This window comes from Podarcis gaigeae (genome assembly GCF_964106915.1).
Source record: "Podarcis gaigeae genome assembly, chromosome: 13".
NCBI classification, from domain to species: Eukaryota; Metazoa; Chordata; class Lepidosauria; order Squamata; family Lacertidae; genus Podarcis; species Podarcis gaigeae.
In genome coordinates, this window is record NC_139689.1 from 36,725,663 (window position 1) to 36,734,446 (window position 8,784).

The 8,784-nt window shown below is 44.9% G+C and overlaps 1 long non-coding RNA gene across 1 annotated transcript; it reads right to left on the reverse strand.

Annotated features, from left to right (window-relative positions):
- Positions 1-829: 829 nt before the first annotated feature.
- Positions 830-8,231, reverse strand: LOC310830340. Its single transcript, XR_014557602.1, has 4 exons — positions 8,175-8,231; positions 4,279-4,466; positions 2,855-2,927; positions 830-925 (listed from the first exon to the last, which is right to left on the reverse strand). It is a non-coding gene; the product is annotated as an uncharacterized lncRNA (long non-coding RNA).
- Positions 8,232-8,784: the final 553 nt, after the last annotated feature.

Consider the following 8,784-nt stretch of genomic DNA (forward strand, 5'->3'; position numbering starts at 1 on the left):
TGGAGATGCTCCTTCAGGTATACTGGGCTGAGGCCATTTAGGGCTTTAAAGGTCAGCACCAACACTTGGAATTGTGCTCTGAAACATACTGGGACCCAATGTAGGTCTTTCAGGACCAGTGTTATATGGTCTCGGTGGCCACCCCCACTCACCAGTCTAGCTGCCGCATTGTGGATTAATTGTAGTTTCCGGGTCACCTTCTAAGGTAGCCCCACATAGAGCGCATTGCAGTAGTTCAAGTGGGAGATAACCAGAGCACGCACCACTCTGGCGAGACAGTCTGTGGGCAGGTAGGGTCTCAGCCTGCATCCCAGATGGAGCTGGTAGACAGCTGCCCTTGACACAGAACTGACCTGCATCCCCATGGAGAGCTGTGAGTACAAAATGACTCCGAGGCTGCGCACCTGGTCTTTCAGGGGCACAGTTACCCCATTCAGGAGCAGGGAGTCCTCCACACCTGCCCCCCTGTTCCTCCAAAACAGTACTTCTGTCTTGTCTGGATTCAGCCTCAATCTGTTAACTACCATCCATCCTCCAACCACCAGCAGCCACTGAATGTGCATTCAATGTGCTGTAAATGTATGGCATGGGTGTGAATTGGTCCCATGACCACTGATACCTCCTGCAAAGCTGGGTTTAAAATACCACCAAAGCAATTCAACAGCAGATACTGCAAGATGCGTCCACATTTGATTACAGTGGTCTTACATTGAAAGGCGACCAGATTGCAACAATAATCTTGCTTTATTATAATGATTAAATTCAACAGTTAGTTGAAGAGGAGAGGAAAGAGAATGCCCAGTAGGGAATGTCTTGCTCGGAAGCAGGCAGCCATCATATGAAGAAAAAGTCAGGTGAAGAGGCTCATGGAGCAATCAAGGTTCAGTCTGGAAGGCTTGCAGACATCCTCCTTGTGGACATGTTCCTGTAAGAAGCAATGGAAGAATCCAACAGAAGCTGTAAGTGGGGGATTCCTCATCTCTTCTTATGTCTGGGGCTAGGGAGAGGAGGAGAAATGGTGGAGACCGCCTCCCCTTCCAGGAAGGTGGAAGAGGAAGACAGTATAGATTTTCAACTGGGGTCTGAAGGAGGTCGCAGCTCAGAGGCAGATGAGGGGGAAAGTTGGGAAATCATGGGAGAGCCAGAACAACACCCGGCTGACACATTGTCCTTAGAAAGCATTCCTACCCCTCCATCTCCCAGAACCTAGCAAGCCTTGAAAGTAGGAGAGCAAAGAGCTCAAAGACAGAGGGCACATTTCAGCACCTGTAGATGTCAGGCTTCAGGAAATCGGCTTCCTGCCCCATGGCCACAAATGAGCAAATCAAACATAAGCGAATTCTTACCAGTTAGTTTCTTTAATAAACACAGCGCAGGGCAAAAGGATGCATCTACCCAGAATGGCGGTGCTCCCAATTAAGGCTTACACCCCCTCTGTCCCTATTAATCTATGTCACTCCCACGTCTTGTAATCTGAGCTTGTACCCTATGTGCATTCTGTTCTGCCCCTTTCTGAGCTCTTCTTGACCTTGGGCTGACTGGAGGAATGCTGTGCAGAGACTGTGAATCTGTTAACTTTCTCTCTCCAATGTTTCATTTCCTAGCTGTTCCCCATTCAGTATCTCCCAGCTTCTGCCTTCTGAACTATGTCCCTCTGCAAACCACAGTTCAAAATCTATACTGTCCTCCTGCTCCTGGGAAGATTCAGGAGCAGGAGGGGGGGGTCTCACCATTCTTCCTCCTCAGCATGGTCCCTGACAGTAGAGGAGATGATGAGAATGACTAATGAGGAAGTGGGAGAGACTGGGTATGGAGTATTCACTCGGGACCATGCCGTTATCCAAGAGGCTGGGTTCTATGGCCTCTCTCTGTAAAGATTGAAATAAAAAAGGACAGCAAGGAACTTTTCCTTGTCTTTATACTTTCGTGGGCAACCAGCCAGGAGCTGCCGACAGCATCCTGACACCTTGAGGCTACACCTGTGAATCCTATTGTGTTATAGCTCCTGTTCACCCAGAAAGGTCATATGGGCCTTCATCTGTCACAAGCCCAGTCAGCTCGATACACACTGTAATATACCTCCTCGACCTCCTGCGTTGCAAACCACAATGCTTGTCCCAACAACCAGGATCTGGTGCTGATAGACATTTGAGTAGGGTTGCCATACATCCAGGAAATCCCAGACTTATCCCTTGAGGGGGGGGCTACATGCCCATCCTTGGGGGGGGGGTGTTTTACAATTTATAGCAATTGTCTGGGTTTGGGATTTTTTGTTTTGTTTTGTTTAATATTATTTTGTGCACCTGCGATTCAGGTGCAGGCTTGGGCTTTGGCGGAATTGGCCAGGGCTCTGGCTCCAGCACGGGCAGCGGCTGACGGCTCAACAACTTTTTCTGTCTGGCTTCTTACCTCTTGAAATATGGCAACCCTACATTGGGGACAAAAGTACTCCAGCCAAAGAATATCCTCGAACACACTGAAGGCAAAAACCAAGGACACCACCTTCCAGCGCGCCATATTTATTGGGGAGAAATTCAACTTTGTTTGCATTCTAATGAGAAACCACCTAATTCGCAGTTCTCAAACCAATAAGCAGCCTGAGACACAACTATCCTTTGACATTCACACATCTCTGGGGAGTTTGTTTTTGTTTTTATTTCTATTTTATTTTTTGCAATGCAGTTCTCCAACCCAAACAACGAGTGCAAAACGTGTGCAGACATATTAGCAAAAATAACCCAGAAAAAGTGTGTTATAATTGGGGAAAACTGCTTGCAGAAATGTGCGTATGGATGGAAAGTACCTTGGGATATGCGTCTGAGAAATTTGCACCGGTTCCAAAAATAAAACTTACTTGTCAGTTTGAACAGTCCAATCTGGTGCTTGGATCTCTGCAGAGTGCCTGGCTGCTGGATCGCTTACCAAATCTGGGTAAAGATGAAAAGCTGGTTTGTCAAACTGTCTTTACCATCATCAACAATAATTCATTCCTATGCAGTACCACAGACTGACTCTCTCTCTCTCTCTCTCTCTCTCTCTCTCTCTCTCTCTCTCTCTCTCTGTATTCTGGCTTTTAATGAGAACTAGAGAGTCCTGTGGAGCACTTCTCTCAGGGCCATCTTAACCATAGGTACTAGGGGTGCAGGGCACCGGGCACCAGGCTCTCAGGGGCGCCAGGCCAAGAGTCCAGGGCCCAAGAGTTGGAGTCCGGGGAAGAGCCCGCCCGTCGGTTGGAGCACCGCGGTGGGCTCTTCTGCTGTGGGCGGTTTTGCGCCATGAGTTCGGGGGCGAGTGAGCCAGTGAGGCTTTGAGGCAGCCAGCTGGCTCCACCCTCCTGTGTGCCTGGGATTGACCTAGGGCTGTGGAGAGGCCTGCCCAGCGCATGCTGCTTACACCACGAGTCACCCGGCTTCACTCAGTCTCCAATGCCTTGGTCTGATTTGTTGTGCTGGGCTCCTTATGATTCCTGTTTTCTTTTCTAGAGCAGAGATAAGCATGGTGTCAACTCTCTCTTTAAAAAGGTGGACAACTCTGGGCAACCGGGTGGGTGGGTGTGGGTGGGTGTGCCGGGCGGATCTTTCCACCCGGCACCACATATGCTCAGCCCTGGTTTCTCAAAATGCTCTACAAGGTAAAAAGGCGGTCTACATAATAATAATCTATTATTATACCCCGCCCATCTGGCTGGGTTTCCCCAGCCACTCTGGGCAGCTTCCAACAAAATATTAAAATACAGTAATCCATCAAACATTAAAAGCTTCCCTAAACATGTCTGCCGTCAGATGTCTTCTAAAATTCTGGTAGTTGTTGTTCTCTTTGACATCTGGTGGGAGGGCGTTCCACAGGGTGGGTGCCACTACCGAGAAGGCCCTCTGCCTGGTTCCCTGTAACTTGGCTTTTCACAGTGAGGGAACTGCCAAAAGGTCCTCGGCGCTGGACCTCAGTGTCCGGGTAGAATGATGGGGGTGGAGACGCCCCTTCAGGTATACTGGGCTGAGGCCATTTAGGGCTTTAAAGGTCAGCACCAACACTTTGAATTGTGCTCGGAAACGTACTGGGAACCAATGTAGGTCTTTCAAGACCATTATTATGTTGTCTTGGCAGCTGGTCCCAGTCACTAGTCTAGCTGCCGCATTCTGGATTAGTTGTAGTTTCCGGGTCACCTTCAAAGGTAGCCCCACATTAAGCGCATTGCAGTAGTCCAAGCGAGAGATAACCAGAGCATGCACCACTCTGGCGAGACAGTCTACATGAAGAATTAAATGCATTTCACTTAACCTGGGACGGTTGATTGAGTTGTGGTATTGCTGATACTCATTGTAATATTGAACCAGTTGGTCGAGTGGAGCATCTTCACCAGGGAATTCGGGAGCAATGCGTGCCGTGTCCCCAACGTGGCTGAGAAACAAAGCCAGACAGCAAGCGAAGGTGAAGAAAGAGAGACAGAATCTCCGTGGAGCAATCATCTGTATTGAGAAAGGAAGGGGAAAGTCCCTATGATACCAAGGCGTCTTGGGAGCCATTGGATGTCAACATCACTAAGCCTTATTATGGTATATGTGTATGTAGCTAATGAGCTAGTGCACTACTATTCATAATTAAAATTATTATTGCTATTATTCTATACCACCCTTCATCTGAGGATCACAGAGCAGTTTACATTATAAAAACACAAAAATGCATAAATAGTAACTAACAAAAACAGTGCACAGACAAAACAGTTTAAAAGGCCATATATTATTTTATTAACCACACACTGCTATGTCCATGGAATTGTGTAAGTTCAATATGAGCTAGTGTATGGGGAACTCATAGCCTCCAACATTTCTCCGATGAAAATAGGGACATCCTATTCAATAACAATAATAATAATAATAATAATAATAATAATAATAATAATAATAATAATTTTATTATTTATACACTACCCATCTAACTGGGTTGCCCCAGCTACTCTGGGCAACTTCCAACATATATAAAAACCTAATAAAGCATTAAGCTTTAAAAAACAAAAACCCTTCAGATTTGCCTTCAGAAGTCTTCTAAAGGTAGTCTAGTTACTTATCTCCTTGGCTCAGGGGTCACATAACTCCACACCCTCCAACATTTCTCCAATGAAATTAGGGACGTCCTAAGGAAAAGCAGGACATTCCAGGATCAAATCAGAAACCAGGATGGCTTTTGTAAATCCGAGACTGTCCCTGGAAAATAGGGACACTTGGAGGGTCTGGAAACTGTGTGAAGCAAGGTAGGTAGATGCATATGAGTGCTGACCCCAGTGCTAGACATGTTCTGCAGCATTGATCCTCCTTCTCGGTGCCTGTTCTTAGAAACATTACGGCAACCTTATCCTTTTGCATCCGATACAGTGAACCTAATGGCTCACTCTGACTTTTGTGCTATGTTTTGAGGCACAGATGCAGGCTTTAAAGCTCTGTGTCTGAACTCTTTCTTTCTTTCTTTCTCCAGAAAAACACACATTTAATTCCCCGACAGGGAGCCAAAAAACAAAACAAAACCCACGTTTGATTAGAGCAAATGGCAACTGGGTTTTCTGCAGAATGGTGTTTGCTTAGATCCAGCAGTAAAACATAGGTTTTTCCCGGGGGGGGAGGGGAACACCCCCAGGACACAAACCTTCCAAGTGTGGATCTGTGCTTTGAAAGCGCAGCGCAAAAGGATGAGCTCTGAGCTATCCTGAACTAGGTCAAAGCCCATCCTTCTGTTCACGTCTCTGGCCAGCCAGAAGTTTCATGGAAGCCTGTGAATAAGGAGTGGGCTATCTTTAAGGGATACATCAAAATTTATGTGGAAAAAGTAGAATTTCTGGCAGATATTTAGTGAATCCAGAAAATGATTAAAGTGAAAGGAGAGTAAAGACAAGATAGAAGAAGAGATGGAAGAAATAAAGAAATGCGTTTAAGCTAGTTGGAAAAATAAAGTAACGTAATGAGAATGGCTGGAAGTCAAGTCACTTGGTGGGTGTCCGTGTGGGGTAGGTGTGTAGGTATGTTGATATTTACAGTATAGGTAGGTATTATATAGAGTAATATAGGTATGTTTTATGTTATGAAAATAAAGTAGTGTGTTATGTATGTGTATTGTGTAAATGTATAAGTATGTGTTTTATATGCTAATAAAAAAATCTATTTTAAAAAAAGAAGTTTCATGGAAGCCCACAGACTTGTCTGTGAAAACTTTCTTCCACTCACAGCAGGCTCACTTGATAGTTCACAATGGTCAAAAATACTTTTATCACCTCCCAAGACTTTTCCATCACTAGTGCCAAACGCTCTCAGCTTCCCCTGGGACCCGTTTCCCCAGCAGAAGCTTAGGAAGGAGAGAGAAAATCCTATAGTCATCTCCTCCCGCCCCACAAGCCAGGAAAGTATCAGAATGCACAGCAGGTGACAGAGCCTTGGAAGGAAACTTCCTCCAAGCAAGACGATTTTATCTGAGAGAAAGATGGCGAAAACAGAAAATTCTGTTTCTTCTGAAACAACAAGTAGCACCGCCCAAGGCGTGATGGAGAGCAGCAACGGCTGGCAAAAGATGGAGATAATATATTACAAGGACAGAAAGAAACACTACGGACAGAATATTGTATTGTAGAATATTGGAGTACTGTAATATATCCAAAACAATGGGAGAAATTGGAAGGATTTCTAAAGAGAAGATAGATAGGGACTGGAAGGTGTTTAAAGGATACATGCAAAACCATGTTGAAAAATCAGAACTCCTATTAGAATAAACAAGTTCCGTTTTAAATACTGGAATACTAAATAAGATGGATAACAATGGGTAATAGAAAAAGAAGCATGAAATTAGGTTAAAGGTGTGTGGAAGAAAGTAATAGAAGTGGAAAGAAATTGCAATTGAGTAGATTGGAAGTCTTACACAACGGTGGGGTGAGGGGTGGTGGATGGTGATGGGAAAAGGAATTATCTGTGGGATTGAGTGTAGGTATGTTTGAACATTTTTAAGGATTGTATGAAATGTATGTTTGTATATTCGCAGTATGTGTGTATTAATGCTGAATTATTTTAACAATAAAAACTTTTCAAGGAAAAAAAAAAGAAACATTACGGACAGAATAATTGCCACCCACAGGAGGAAGAGAGTTTGAATGTTTCACCTGTAGTTGTAGAAATCATTCCATGTGTCAATACGAATGGAGGTCGTTAAAACTGCAGTTGCGATATAAGGGATTGGTATTTGGACTGGAGCGTAATTGAAACTTATAAGATTTTGGAATGCAGAAACAAAGAAAATCATCAAATCGTTAATTCTAGCACACGGGGGAGCAACCTAATTTGCATAATTTGGCACCTCAGTGATTGGTATTATTAATTGTGTTATAATTTGGCATTGTTATAATGAGGCTATTATTGGATTGTTGTCATTGAAAAGCAATAAAAATTACAGTATTTTTTGCTCTATAAGACTCACTTTTCCCCTCCTAAAAGGTATGGGGAAATGTGTGTGCGTCTTATGGAGCGAATGCTGGTTGCGCAGCTATCCCAGAAGCCAGAACAGCAAGAGGGATCGCTGCTTTCGCTACGCAGCGATCCCTCTTGCTGTTCTGGCTTCTGGGATTCAGAATTTTTTTTCTTCTTGTTTTCCTCCTCCAAAAACTAGGTGCGCCTTATGGTCTGGTGCATCTTATGGAGCAAAAAATACGGTATTTTTGAAAAAGAAAAAACTTTTATCACCTCTCAAGACCTTTCCGTCACTAGTGCAAAACACTCCTCGCTTTTACTTGGACCTGTTTCCCCAGCAGAAGCTAGCAAAGAAAGGAGAGAGAAAATCCTATAGAGTGATACCTCGGGTTACAGACACTTCAGGTTACAGACTCCGCTAACCCAGAAATAGTACCTTGGGTTAAGAACTTCAGGATGAGAACAGAAATCGCGCGGCGGCAGCGGGAGGCCCCATTAGCTAAAGTTTTACCTCAGGTTAAGAACAGTTTCAGGTTAAGAACGGACCTCCGGAACAAATTAAGTTCTTAACCTGAGGTACCACTGTAGTCGTTCCCTCCTGTCCTACAAGCCAGGAAAATATCAGGGTGCACAGCAAGATTTCAAAAGCCTTGAAAGGAAATTTCCTCCAAGCAGGACAACTGAATAGAGAAATTGGTCCCCAGACACTTCATCACAACCACAACAAGTTTTTACCCTGAGCCTTTTGGAAGCTGGAAACAGGAATGTGCTGGGCTGGGTGAGTCTTTCTGTGTTTCCTCTCAGTCTCAATCTATGGCAGCTCCTGGGGGATTTTTATACCTTTTTCCCCCCCTCCACCCCTCCCCCTCACAGCTCCACACAGCGTAAAGGGGAACACTCTTAATAGCCCTTTGCAACCAGTGACTTCCGTCCCTCGCCTGACAGTTCACCCACCTGAAAACATTTTTCTGGCAAGAACTAGATTGTGGGGGGTTCCCCCCCCCCCAAATGCGAGTGATTAATTACTTATTTGTTTTTGGTCCACCAGAAGAAAAAATGGAAAGAATCGCCTTTAAAAGGGGGAAAGGGGGAAAAAACAGAAGCACAGAGCGTCTGGTCTTATAGCTCTTGGTGTGCACAGTGGTACCTCGGGTTACATACGCTTCAGGTTACAGACTCTGCTAACCCAGGTTAAGAACTTTGCTTCAGGATAAGAACAGAAATCATGCTCCAGTGGTGCTGCAGCAGCAGGAGGCCCCATTAGCTAAAGTGGTGCTTCAGGTTAAGATCAGTTTCAGGTTAAGAACGGACCTCAGGAACGAATTAAGTACTTAACCCGAGGTAC